Consider the following 14724-nt stretch of genomic DNA (forward strand, 5'->3'; position numbering starts at 1 on the left):
CTCTCCTAATTAGCCAGGAAGAGTGAAACTGGCGGCGGGCAACTTGACAATTTATTCCCGGCCCGGGGGAGGTCACCCGCAGTGCACGCGCGGATTGGCTGCGGCGGCGGGAGCCGGGCGCCGGCGCGGGGGTGTGGCGCGCGGAGGCAGACAGGGAGCGGGTTCTGACGACCGGGTCCCGGGCAGGCAGGGACGAGCGGGGACAGGTCCCGGAGTGTCCAGGCAGCCCTGAAGCAACCTGAGACTTGAGGGGCAGCATGACGGGGCGGTTGTCATGCCAGGAAACCACAAAACTGCGCCGCCCACCCAGACTGGGTGGTTTGAAAGAATCTTTCTTTGCTCTTTGGGTTTTGGACAGCACAACCTCTATGTGAGTCTTCCAGTTGACAATAGGCTCGAGCCCTTTACTGCCAGAAGATGTTCTGTCCAGAGTATTTACTCCAACTCCATGGTACAGAGGAGAAAAGGGAAGATGAAAGGATGAAGGGGTTTGTGATGGTGAGTGAGCAGAAAAGCAAGGTCAGGCCTCAGGCGTCCCCCTTCCAGTATTTCTGAAGAGCGCCAGGGCTGCCTTCCTTGCCGACGGCCCTAACTTCAGAGACATTCCCAGGAATGCACAGGACACCAAATATGTGCAGTTAGGCCCTGAGAGGTTGATAAATCAGGGAGCATTATCTACATCTTACACATTAGGAAACGAGGCTTGGAATGGTTCAGAAGCCTCCTTGCCTCTGAGCTAGTAAGTGACAGAGTGGGCATGCGAACCCAAACTTCTAATTTCTGGGTTTCCGCCACAATACCTCAATGCTCCTTAACCCAAGAGGTGTGCTGAAGAGAGGCAATTCTTGGAAGGGCCAGCCAGAAACAAATGGCTAAGGATGATATTCCTGCAAATAGCACCAGGCCCCTAAGAGGGGCTGCTTCAATGCCAGCTTTGCACGTCTGCCCAGACAGCGGCTAACAATAATTTTTACTGCACACCCTATTTTGGTGGTTCTGGACATGTTTATCCCTGACCAAAGCTAACACGATTTCCCACCCCTACCATCCACTTTGCTTATTGTGTCTAGTCTGGCCTTTGCAACCTCCATCTATAGAAATGGATGGTAGAGATAGGCAGCAAGCCACAGGGAGCATTCCTTGTGACTGGAGAGCTGCTAAGCTTCTCTCTATGGTCCTTGAATATACAGAGTGAACGCCTGGCTGCCTCATGTTTAGAAATTCTAAAAATTTGAACGTGCAGAGCTCAGCATCTGAACCATCCTGACAAGTTCCTGAGCAGGGACGAAGGCCTGCTAACCAGTGCTATCAAAGGACAGTTTCTCAAAGTGTGGTCTTTGGACCAGCATGATCCAGGAGTTGGTTGGAATGGAAATTATTGTGCCCAACTCCAGACCTACTGAGTCAGAATCTCTGAGGCAGGGGAGGCAGCAACCTGTGTTTTTACAGGCCTTCCATCATATACTTTGGGGGAGTAGGTACCACCCAGAAGACCTACATTTCAACAATGGTCAAGGTGAGCGAACTGCCATACCATCTGCATCAAGGCCAGGTCTTAGTCTGGTGTTTATGGAATTGGAGACTTGTGTAAAGCACATCCCTTAATTAATGGAGATTATTGGGAGTGGAGCGGTCAACAAGTATTCCATTTTTTCAGCAATGCTTTATTTTTCTTCCCCAAACACAAAAATACTATTTAGTCCACATTACACCTAGGAAAGCAAGAGGGACTATTCTTCCCATTGAGTGGAAGGGAAAGCTGAGTCCCCTTGACAGAATTGCTGGATTATCTGCTCAGCGGCCTGGTCAGGGTGACAGAAGTGGGACCAGCGACAGTCTTGAAGCACGTGTGGACTGCGAATGTGCTACAGGTGTGGGAAGCATGTGTAAAGGCATGGGGCATTTAAGGAGACAGCGGGGAATCCCGCTGCCAGGGACCAAGGCATCCTGTCAAAGAGTAGGCTGGTATAGATCTCAGAACTTTCTTTTTCTCCAAGCAAAGGGGAACAACCTGTTCTACGGACCAAAAGCTTCTGTGAGCAACCACAAATTGGGTCTATCATACCACATCTGGCGAAGCCTGGCATAAGGTCACATCTGGAAGAACCCAATCTTTCTCATCTGCCTTGGCACTCTTACCAATCCAGGGAGGCGGGCAGAGCAAGTAGTATGACTCTTTCTTCCTGAGCCTTACAGAAGTAGAGACACCTTCTCGTATGGTTACGGGCACCCCAGAACTAGCACCAACACCTTCTGAGTCTCAGTTCAATATTTTCTTGCCACCTCATGTTGCCAATCTAGGTGAATTTGTAAGTGTGGGTGAGGAAACATTAACTGCAATTCCCCAACTCCAGAACAAGTTAAAAAGATTCAGCAGGTGCTCTACTTAGTAAAAGTGTTATAAATACCTATACAATGAAACTGAACTCGTAGAGCTCACACAGAAGAGCTACAGTAAGCGAGGAAAGCTATATGGTACAAAAGGACGTTCTGCTTTACTGGAAGAGTTTTAAGTTCACAGCTATAAGTATGTTTGTTACAACTAGGAAATCTGTTTATGTTTAGTTGACAACTCAGGAACTATTTCTACACTGTTGCCACATCACTGGGAGATTTCCACACCCAAGGAGAGAATACTTTCATGTTTTTACTCACAAGGGCTTCTACTGTATTTATGACTTAACAGAAATTTCTTTTCAGTAATAAACGTGTAAAAGTATGATGACTAGATCAAAGGTCTGGAGAGACAAACTTAGGGACAAGGAAATTACCTCATTAGTCAGACAATACTACCTTTCTCTTCCAAACAAATCTTACAGCAGCTGTAATCACTGTTGCATATCTCGAGAGTCCCTAAAATAAAGGAACAGTGTACCCCAAAGTTCTCACAATTTAGGGAGACAAAGGACCATAGGAACAGGCAATTTAGATTTGAAAACATCTAAGTTCTGAGGCTCACCTAGCACCATCCCTGTGAACTTGGAAATGACTCCCCCTCCACCAGGCTTTAGTGTCCTGTGTAATAAATGAGGCAGTATGGCCTCCCTGCAGGTCCCTGTGACGGTAACAGCAGTACCCCAATGGCCCTCAACAGCCACACGAACTTGCCCTCTAGCTGGAGGGGACTGTCAGTACTTCTTGGGCCCTGTGTTCCTTTATTTTAGGCACCCTTTACATACACATGTGAAAACAAGCCAAACACGCTCATGGCCCCTGTTCTGTGAGGTCATTACCAGCCTGAGCGCAGCTGTGTGAGACCAAGCTCAGGGCGCAGTCTGAACAAAGAAGTGGCAGGGGCCCCTCGGGCCTTGCCTGTGCAGTGGGCTCTCGCTCCTTTTTGGGAAGGAAAGAAATGTTTCTGGGCTCTGTGTGAGGGGACAGTGGGAGTGTCCTGGTGCACTGTCCCCTGGGGCAGCAGAGGAGGAAGCTGGAGGCGAAAAGCAGTTGCTTTCCCCGAGCAGCTTTGTCAAGAGGCTTGAGAACAACCCTGGTTCCCCCCAGAACCCCCTAGAGGGGGATGAACTCTGACAGAAGCTGAAGGGAAACCATCAGTCATATCGCCACGACTTTCTAGGTCATTTTTTCAATGGGGTTTCACACACAAACGGGCTGGCTTTTGATTCTTCTCCCTGTGGGCCCAGGCTGCTCCTGGTTCCCACCTGTGCTTGTCCACACTGGGAGAGCCCTGGTTTTCAGTCTCCCCATGGGAGGAGGGGTGAAAGGAAATCCGTCCCCCAGACCCACTCTCCTCGCTGCTGGAAGGGTGGGCTGTCTGGTAGTGCATGCGACCACTCCACAGCCCTGGGAGGCCGGCGCTGGAAAGAGCCCCCACTGCATGAGTGCCCGCCTTATTATTGTCGCAGCCACTGCAGGCAATGCTCTGAAGGGATTTTGGAGGACATGGGGTGTCCAACAAAGGTTTCAAAGTAGATGCTTCACTTTCAGTGAATGTAAGTAAGCTTTGTAACCCCTGATATATAGACTGGGGTCTGAACATGCTTAGATCTCAGAATGGAAGAGTTTCTAAAGAAAAACTCCAGAAATAACTGAATTCAGATGTAAAAAAAAAAAAAAAAAATGTGTGAGAATGAAGAACAAAGCCAGTGAAAGCAGAGGGAGTGAATAACCTTTCATTTCAAGCTGCTTTCCCCACTAGAGACAGTCATGATCTGTGCAGCACTATTTGATGCAAATGCCTCTCAGAAAAGAGCCAGTGGATAATAGATAAAAAGATTATCTGTGACATTATGAAAAATGAAAGTTTAAAAATGGCTACAAGTCCCATAAAAAAAAATCCTAAACTTTATTCAGTCTTGTTGAAAGGCAATAGCGGAACTGTGTTTTATTCAGCCCCTGGGGGCCCTGCCTCTCCCGCCATTGTTCGGATGCCTTGCACCAGCTCATCAGTTTTCAAAAATCTTTCCTGCTGGTTTCTCTTTGCTGGAAACATAAGGTGCAAGAAGCTATCACAGCCCTGTTTCTTCTTCCTAACTTGACTGATGCTAGAAATTCAAGTGCTGTGGCTCCTGCCCCTCTCTCTTCCCTTCCCCGCTGTCCCCCTCTGTGCTAAACCACCGGCTGCACACTCGATTTAACAGATGAATTACAGATTCAAGGCATGGGTTTCCAGGGCAGGAAAGAGTCTGATTTTTGTCCAGGTCTCTCTTGATTGGCTCAGCATGGAAGTCTTTCATTTAATGGGCCAGGTCCTGCTGAGAACACCTCTGCTGGCACCACACAGATTTCTTTCTTTGCTGGAGAAAAGAGCAGAGATCCTAGAGAGAGATTTTCCATCTTGCAGATTGCTGGTATGCTCACTACATATCATTCTTTTTAAGCAGTATCACCAGCATAACCCGAGACTCCAGGGAACATCTGATTCATTTGACCAACCATCTTTGATCTCAAAGTTGGCTGTGGTGTGGAAGAACCGACCTGAACACCGAGGTCTTGAACACTTGCCTTTGTCTTCCCCCCAAGGAGGAGGCAGCACCATGCAGTGGTTCAGGGTGAAGGCCTGGAGTTGGACCAGCTGGTTCAAATTCCAGCTCTGCCACCTGCTAGCTGGGAAGACTTTGAGCAAGTTTCTCCATTGGCAAAACAGACACAGAAGATCATTAGATCGAACCATATAAAGTTGCTGATACTTGACTGTATTTTTACACAATAAGATTACTAGATTGAGCTACATAAAATTGTCAGTATTGGACTGGTTTTGACATACGAAAATGGTGATTTATATGATTCCTCCAAATACCTGTGAGAAGTAAGAGCAAAAAGCCACGTAAAGTCCTTCGCCAAAGTGCCCGGTACACATTATGTGCTCAGTAATGGTTATCTATTGCTATTATTGTTAATAGGCTCATATTAACCACTTGTTGTATGGAGATCACTGTACCAGGTGCCCCAGAATAAAATTCCCAAATCGGTCACCTGCTCGCCAATGACCACCTGCCTGGTAAAAGAGTGCTGAGGAACATCATCATGGACAAAGTAAGAGGTACACTTGGCCCAAACTCCATGTTTTCATGACTATCGTTCGTCTCACTTCTTCTTGAAAAAAATCCATTCTCATGGGAATGCTCCTGTCTCATCCTGGGGCCATCTTGCCCACTCCTGGCTGCTTTCGCAAGCTAGTCAGTAACTAGTCAGTATGGCTGGAATTACATCCCTACTCAGACAGAGTCCGGAAATGTGCTTGAAAATACACACCAACTGTAAAGATGCAAACATAATGGGGGAAGGGTGCGTGGATCCTTTCTGCTAGGACCACAGTCTCTGGAAGCCAGACAGTGCTGAGATCAGAATTAGATACAGTTATGGTGTTTGCAGGGAAGCTACAAGCCTAAAAATACAATCTACCAGGCAGAAATGAAGCTTCCTCAAGATTCGCTAACTAGGAGGATTCCCTCAGATTTCAGCTTGATTCTTCTTTGGCTCAGTACAAAGTTCTCTAAAGGACTCTAGGGCCCCTGGTTCCCAATCTGAAGGCTTCCCCTGTTTCTCTTTGTACTTCTTCCTCTTTACCACAAGTAGTGGGAGAAAGGAACTGAGTTACAGAAGTTGCTGGAGTGAGAAGAAAATAAAGGAATTATGAAAATCTATGGGCAAGTGCTGACCTCGAGGACACAACAGTAAATGTCAACCTGCAATTGAATGTGACTGAACGACAGAGTCTATGGAGGCCAGTCCACACTGGAAAGCAAATAGCTGATTTCTCACGCCAGATTCTGGGATGCAACCCTTAGTTTCGAGTACTAGAAACAGCAGTGCTAGGCAGCCTGTGCCGGTTACAGCACAGCTCTTCCTGGAGCCTCCTTATTCCAGTGTTCTCCTTGAGGTAAAATGCAGACCTTTATTCATGCTCCCAGTGACAGCGTCTCTAGTAGCCAACAGTAGTTCCTGAGATGCTTGCCCCCAGATATAATCTCCCCTTCACCACCCACACACACACACACACACACACACACACACACACATTCTCTCTCTCTCTCTCTCTCTCTCTCTCTCTCTCTCTCTCTCTCTCTCTCTCTCTCTCTCTCTCTCTCTCCCTCCCTCCCTCTCTCTCTCTCTTCTCCCTCCTCTCTCCCTCCCTCCATATTGTAATGCAATCATTCCCCACTGGCCTCATCATAATTATATTAAAAGCTTTTTTAAAACTTCTTTTTAGATTATGAAATATTTCCGCACACAAAAAAGTGGAGGATAATATAGGAATATATATAAGAATATATACAAGCCACCATCCAGCTTAGGAACTATGTATTTCAAATACCTCCTCACTCATTTGATATTTATTGTGCATAGTATGGTATTTATACATTTGCTAGATATGTATAAAAATGCAAACATTATGTGGTATTGTTTTGCATATTTTTAAGTTTTATTTCATTGGTTTTGCTCAGTACGCATCTTTGTACAACTTTTAAACAAGAGATTCGGACTCAATGGGCCCATGACCATTTATTTGCCTTGAACAAACTGGCTAGGTTGTGGGTGATAGGGTGAACATATCATGTAGCACTTGAACTAGGATGCTTTTAAGAGTGAAAGGAGTTGCTATTAAAACTACACCATGCATATTGGGACTGTCCCAGGCAAACCAGGACATCTGGTCCTCACAGAGATGGCAGATCAGTTCCTGCTTTAATACAGTATGTAATTAGCATGACTGGTTAGAAGCCTTAAGCCACAAGTACCTGATGGGCCTCTTTGAATGAATCAGTTAGTTTATGCCTTTTTTAGCAGCAAGTCATTAATGAGCACCCCAGTTTCCTATTAGTGAAATGGAGACTTTGGAAGAAGAGGGAGAGTGTAGCTCTCACCACCCTCCCAGCTGCTGTTACAGGCCTGTGTTATATGTGCTCAGAGCACAGCAAAACAGCAACAGCCCTATGGAAAGCCACAGGGCCCCACAGAGCGCTAGAGCATCCTTCCTGTGTGTCCGTCCACCTGTTTCCACATCAGGGCATGGACAGGTTGCCCTCTGCAGGACCCCCAAAAGCTGACTGGTCAGGGATCTCCAATGCTTTTTCGTATAGCATCTTAATTATCCTGTTTCTATGGAAATGAGCTTATTGCTAATCAGGTTTTCTCTCCCCTCTCAACTGGTTACTGATGCACCTTTCAGATGAGAAATCATGCTAAATTTGATATTTGCTAAATAAGTAAACAGAAGCCAAAAAGAGTATCAGAGGAGTCAGTAATTTTGGCTTCCTTTTGGGGGGAAAAAAATCAGACCCTCAGCTTATTCAATACCTTGAGAAGCAGGCTGTGGAGGCACAACGAGAACCTACGGGCTGGGCTAGGCCCCTGTGACACCCTGGGCAGTGGCCTGCAAACGTGTCTGAAATGACAACAGTCACTGCCACAGCGCACTCGCTGCACTTCGTCTTTGCCCAGCAGCACATGGCACCTGTCCGCTTGCCCTCTTCCTTCTCCAGAGGCAAGGTCAGTGCTCACAAACCCGGAACAGGGGACCTGTCACTTGTAGGGGTGCTCTGGGCCTGCACTATACTTGGCTGTCCCCGGCCTGTCTCTGTGCTGCCTCCAGGCCTGGCTTTGGTGCCCTGTCTGCTTTGGCAGAGTCTCAGCATGCCACCCAGGATGCCTTCCTTATTCTGGCCCTGTGCTCAGGCATTAAGATGCACAGCCATTTTATCAAGGGCTGTTCCCCTCCCAAATTGCATTTGACCAGTTTCATTTCTGTCTGAAATTAAAACACAGAATTTATCAACCCCAAGCTGTCACAGTGTGAATGAAACCCTAGAAATAAATCCAGTCTAATGACAGAGCGATCCGGAGACCTCAGTGGGAAACAAGATACTTTGTTTAATAATTATCAGCCTCTTTCAGAGCTTGTCTGCCAAAGCAGTGGTGTCAGAAGCAGCAGAGAGAAGTATTTTTTTCCTCCAGATTTCATCCTGGGAAAGACTGAAGCCATTTAAAACCAGACTGGACGCTTTTGATTTACATTTCTGATATTAAATGTGGAGCGACTGTCTACATTTATGCTACAAGGCATTACTTCAGTGCGAAGAAACGGGGTGGTGGCAGGGATCCAGTTTACTAATGAACAAGCTTATCTGGAGGAAAACAGCTTTTCACACCGTAACAAACAATGAACACCTCTTAGATAACAAATTCAATGGTAAAAATATAGCACTGAACATGTCACAGTCCCATAATTTAATGGAGGCACTTGCAGCATTAGTGGTTTACATTAATTTTTAAAATTAATTTTGTTTGGCCTGCAGGGAAAATATTTTCTCTTTTTGTGTCTGATATCCTGCAGCTCATTAACACTGCTTACTGCTGCTCTACAATACTATCCATAATCGTCCTCTGGGTAGCCAGAGGCCATTAAAAAAGAAAGAAAGAAAGAAAGCTGGAAGAGGGGCAGAAAGCGGGCTTTTCTGCTTCTTTCTACAAAGAAAGGCTCTCCCAGCCTGACCAAGCTGCTCGGCAGCCATGGAAGCAGGGGCCTTTGGAGGCCTTCCGAACCGTGCGGGTACAGGTGGCAGGGTCATGGGGGCCAGAGGGCGGCTTTGGCTAGACCAGGGAGGCTCTTTCTTCCGCCACTCACCACCACTCCCCCCAAAGCAGTGGCTCCCAAACGCAATGATGCTCAGCTTTCGTAAAGACATAAGATTGCTAGGCCCCACCTTATACCCATCAGTCATTTCCTCTGCCTCCCACCCTCCCCCGAAGGGGTTAACTACCAGCTACCAAGAAAACAGGCCCCCTCTCCTTCTGCCTGGGGAATGGAGATCAGGGAATTCACTGCTAATCACTGCGGTTGTGATTTCTGATTTCAACTGGCAGCAAAGAGAATTGAACTGGAGTCCCCTGAGAGCAGCCAGCTCTACGAGGCAGACCTTGAGCTTGTTAAGCTGTGGTACTGCCATGCGATTATCAATTTTAAATTAATCTCCCCAGTCTCTTTAAAGTGGTTGCTAAAAATATAATCTCTAGGATATCTTACCGTAAGACTTAACTAAAGGGAAAAATTTGGATACTAATTAAGTGCTTCTCTCTGTCTAAGCTTCCTGTAAAACACTTCTGGAGACTTGGCTAATCCGCTGGCAGCAGGAACGCCAGCCAGGGCAGTCTCAAGGTCTGAGGAAGCTGGTTTATAAGTTACACACTTTCTCTAAATAAAACTTAAACAGGCAATATGCATTTGGACAAAAGGTTAAAGATACAGTACTACACTGTACTAAAACAAATCCTTCTCTATTTTTAACCCAAAGAGGTTGGAGAGGGAAAGCCAGAAAAAAATTGTCTAGACATACTTTTGCTAAGCTCACGAGGGAGTCGTTACAAATTCACTTTATAGGGACATAATCTAGGTTATATATACAACACTTTTTTTAAGGCAGCAACATGGTGGGACAATCTGAACAAAGGTGAAAGGAGCTCTTATTTGTAAAAAAAAAAAAAGGGGGAGAGCTCTCTGTGGAATCTTCTCTGGCCCTTTGGAAGGCAAAAGCAGACATAGTTTCTAAATGCTGCTAAGAATGATGAGGAAGGGAAACTAACAGCGATTGACGAACAAAACCCACCCACTCTGCAGCTTTCTTGCAGATGAAAAGGCGCTTCTATACCTGGAGTCCTGGGAAGTGGAGAGTCTCAGGTTTCCCCAGTGGGAAGCACCGTGGTATTTTTCCTTTCCCCTTCCCCTGACCTTCCTATTTCTTTGGGCGGCATGGTGGGAAGACTGGATCATTTAAAGCAAGAGCACAGGAACAAGTAGATGTGGTTTCTACGTGCAGCTGCAGGAGTTTGAGAATGCAAGCTTCCTGAGGGCCCAGCAGGAAGCCTCTGTAGGGCTCAGGCGGGGGTGCTCTGTGCACTCAGCTTGATAAGGAAGAGGAGGTGGGAGGAAGAGGAGGAAGAGGAAGGACATGGGAAAGGATACAGATCTGAAAAAGGCTGAAAAGATGGACGTTCGTGAGATTTCCATAAAACCACACTGGGCCTTCTTTTAATGATAACCACAAAGAAAACCACCAACTTTGTAAAATTCTATTAGTTCCATAACGCCCTTCCTTTCTTCAATAAGAACCAAGAAGAAAATAACTCTTTAGCTCTACTACTAATTAGATGTGTGACCTTGAGAAAGGTACTTCACATCTGTGGGCTTCCATGGCAGAAGTGGGTTGGGTAAGACAGCTTTAAAATTCTGATTTCACTATTCTAGGTAAAAGCAAATGTTGCTATATACAAGCCAAAGCTCAATTTTGGCCCCATCTTCGACCAACGATAAAAAATTCTTCAATGGAGAACTCTAAAATAGAAACATTGTAACTGAATGAACAATATAAAATATAAAAGCTTAAAAAAAAAGTCAACTACACCACAACAAAAAATTGGCTGAACAGAGATGGAATAAAAATGATTGCAAAGTTTCTTTGGCACATGTGGAAGATTCTAAAACCTTTACTAAATGAAAATATGGCTCCCTGGGACGCAGGGTCTATCTCATTAAGGCTCTAGTTAGTAGGGAGAACGGGGTCAGGATGGTGAATCATTCATGGTGGATAACGAATAGGGTGCACCTTAAAAAGACGACTCGTGCATGTTTCGTGGATCTTGACTTTTGTTGTAGTTGTTGTTACAGATCCACCTGAAAATCTGATGAAAGCTTTGGACCTCCTTCTGAGGCTGACGTACAAGCAGACAAATAAACAAAACTTTAAATACGCTTTCAGGGCGTTCCTGGGCTCCTTGAAGCTCATTCACAGACCGTGTAGTGATGTATTAATCACAGATAAAACCCCATTTTAGGTCTAGACACTGGAACATCTATTACTCTTCCATTTGCCTTGAAGGTTTTAGTGTTCCCATTTTCTGAAGAAAGAAATTTAGTTTTCAATTAAAAAAATAACCGGACTCTCCCTGCACACCCAGGCGATTCTACAGGGAGTCTGGTGTATTCTGCTGCAGAGCAAAAGGTTGACAACGGAAGACCTGCAGTTGCAGCCCTAACGGCCCGAGCACCTTCAGAGGTAGGGCTTGTAGACTAAGCTTAATTCGGAACCCATTTTCCATAGGAGAGAATTCCTCCCAGCAAAGAAGTAGTTGTCCCCCACCCCATTAGAGACTGCCCTCTTTCTGACCTACTTCGTCTACCTTTTTGACCTGCCAACCTTCCTGAAGAACTAATAGGAAATGCGGTGAGGGGGAGGATGGGCAGGAAGCACCCTCCTGGAATGTTGATGATGCTGAGGCTCGCATGCCCACTCCATTCTCATTCAGCAGGCAGCCTAGCTGCTGCACAGGGCACATCTGCATAGCTTAAGGTCAGTACGAAACCAGCCTAAGGCTTCCAGCTCTGAAACTCCATTTTATCTTGTTTTATATTTCTATTTTATATTGTTTCAGGGGTTGCAAGAGTGAAACCATCAAATACGTTCATTCTAACTGGCACAGGGCTATTTATTGGCAGCTAAAAGCTGAAAGTTTGCTTCTATGCCCAATACATTTTAGAGAAGGATGGTTCCACCAAGTCATTGCTGGTTATTTTCGAAGGCACTCAGTGATTGGTAAAGTCACTAAAATGGTTGCTTTCTCAGGGGCCTGTGTCCTGGTAGGAAGATATCTCTGACTCTGTCCTGCTCACGCAATCAACTTTCACAGCAGCCTGCTTTTCAGAGCAGTTGGTCATCTTCTATTATCTTCCTGCTTCTTCCAGGCTGATTATGAATCATGTTTGAAAAGGAAAGAAATGGTGGCTCAGGGGCAGGTTCTCCCCCAGCTTCCACTCCAGCCAATCTCCCAACTAAACGGGTCCAAAAATCTCTCCTCAACAAAATGACAAATGAGGCATTAAATCAGTGGAACTGTGAATTCAATCACTTAGCCTGAATGGAGAAAGCCCTACAAGATGGATTCCATCACATTAAACAGCTTGACTCATGTCAGGAGAGAGCAGTCTACAGACCATGGGAAGAAAAGCTTGAAAAAATGATTTATTAATTGCACTTATTCTGTCCCTGGACAAGGTAGGCTTGAAACCCACGTCTCCAACACTTATGAAGATATGATGGGATGCTCCATCAGTAAATATGTGAACAAGACTGCTAACCTGATTTATGATGAACTAAGGCAAAGAAGAAGAAACAAGACAGCACCAATTTTTATTAGCAAATTGTTTAGGGAAAAGAATTCCACTACCTCAAGAAAAAAATCCTTTAGAGCCAAACTCTTCAATTTCATCTGGATTATTGTTTGAAGTATTTGCTAATGTGACATTTATCAGCATTGAATATCTAGATGGCAAAGTCACCAAATTTTATTTTCTAAAATGTCCCCCCCCCCTTTTATTTTTAAAGAAAAGAGAATATACCTTAGGAGTCTTAAACTTGTTAGTTTGGCTTTGGCTAGCAACATCTTTGACCAAATAAGTACCCTGGGGAAAATAGTTTACTGTGGGGTGCATCTCAATAAGAGATAGGCTTTATTTTTAAAAATTGAATCAAGATAATTGGGCTAACTGTAGACAAGAACAATTTGGTTAGGTCTGACCATGGAATAGTTTTGTTCCTTAACTCTACCAGAAACTGGGAAGAGGACTGAAGAAGAGGGTGCTGTTTTATATTTTACAATGAACTCAATGGCAAGTCTAGAAGCAGCTTAAATTTTTAGAGCTCTAGTTTACTAACTAGAATAGTTGGAACAGTAAGAATTACTTCAGCAAGATGGGATGAAAAGAGTCCCGGTACTGGAATAAGCATACTTCATTTCTAGTGCCATGTCCATCTCTGGTCACTACGTCTGTCAAAAGGAAGAGATTGGGGATAGAAAATATTCAGTGCTCAGACTTCCTCTCCTTAATGCCATACTCGCAGCAGACATCACCGATCAATCTGTCCTCTTATTCCTTTTTGGCCCACAATCCTCAACGCAATACTCCAGGCAGCCACCTAATAGATTAGAGACAGCAGGACAATTGAAACCTACCTGCTAGCCCTAGAATAGAAGAGCTTTAAGGTCCCTTTTAGCTCTAAATTTTTAGGATACCTCACATATCCTACTGGGAGTCTAATGAGGACAAAACATATATGGACAAAATGCTTTACAAGCTTGCTATAGAGGGGGAAAAAAATGGGAAACATGGCTTAGTAAATTGTTTTCATGGCTCCAATGATGGCAGAAACAGAAAATCAAGGACTGCCATGCTTGAGAATCTCCAGAGCCAAAAAGGTATATGCCTTGGAACTAAGTAATTGTCACCAGGGCTATGGCTGTACATCAACTGCACATCAACCTTATTGATAAGACCAAAGCGCCAACAGTCTCAGATAAGTCAAAATCAATTCATCAGTTAGGTAGCTAAGACTGGGATTCGGTAATAGGGTGTATCAATTACCCTGCCTTGGACTGGAAGGAATGTGATGTAGCGTTAACATATAATGAAAAGAAAAATACCATTGAAAACTATTGGTAGAGGAGAAGGAACATACACTAAGTAGGTGTGCACAGTAGAGATAGGAATGAGGTCTGTCTGTCAGTCACTTGCTGCTTAATTACAACGGTTGGGCAACGAAGCTGGCTTTGGGCTTCTAGCGGCCACTGTGAGGAGGGAAACCTAATCGGTGGCACAGTTCCCGGGGGCCACAAGACAAAGAGAAACTCACTGTTCCGAAGAAGCTCCACTAACTGTTCGTGACTCTGTAAGCAGTGTGTTATTTCTCCTGAGGGTCTACGTAAAGAAAACAACATACGATATACTAAATAATATTTTGCCAGTCATGCATCCAGAAGTCCCAGCAATGACGTTCACATGGCTATTAGAGTCTCTTTGCAGAACTTATGGTGCCATTCCAAAGCAGAATGCAGTGAAGGTTAACACTTCGGTTTGCTGGTACTCACAGGATCCGGAGTAATATCTCCCAAACTATAGTCCAAGGGACCTAGGAAATGTTAATAGGTATTCAAAGGTCAAATCTTTATGGTAAACACAGCATACTATTAGCACATCCATCACCAACCCTCCAAATAAATTTGCCTAATTTGATCTAACCCAATAATTCTAAACAAAATCCTTTATCCTAGGGACATCTATTAATATCTAATGAAAAGATTATTCCAGGAAAACATTTCAGAAAATGCCAATCTAGAAGGAAAGGACTGTGTACCTTTTCGGAATTCTTCTAAGCTACTGTTCCTCTCAAGGCAGTTTTGAGAGCTGCTGGATGGCAGTGAGTCTGAAAGGCATTC

Source organism: Pteropus alecto, unplaced genomic scaffold (genome assembly GCF_000325575.1).
Source record: "Pteropus alecto unplaced genomic scaffold, ASM32557v1 scaffold68, whole genome shotgun sequence".
NCBI classification, from domain to species: Eukaryota; Metazoa; Chordata; class Mammalia; order Chiroptera; family Pteropodidae; genus Pteropus; species Pteropus alecto.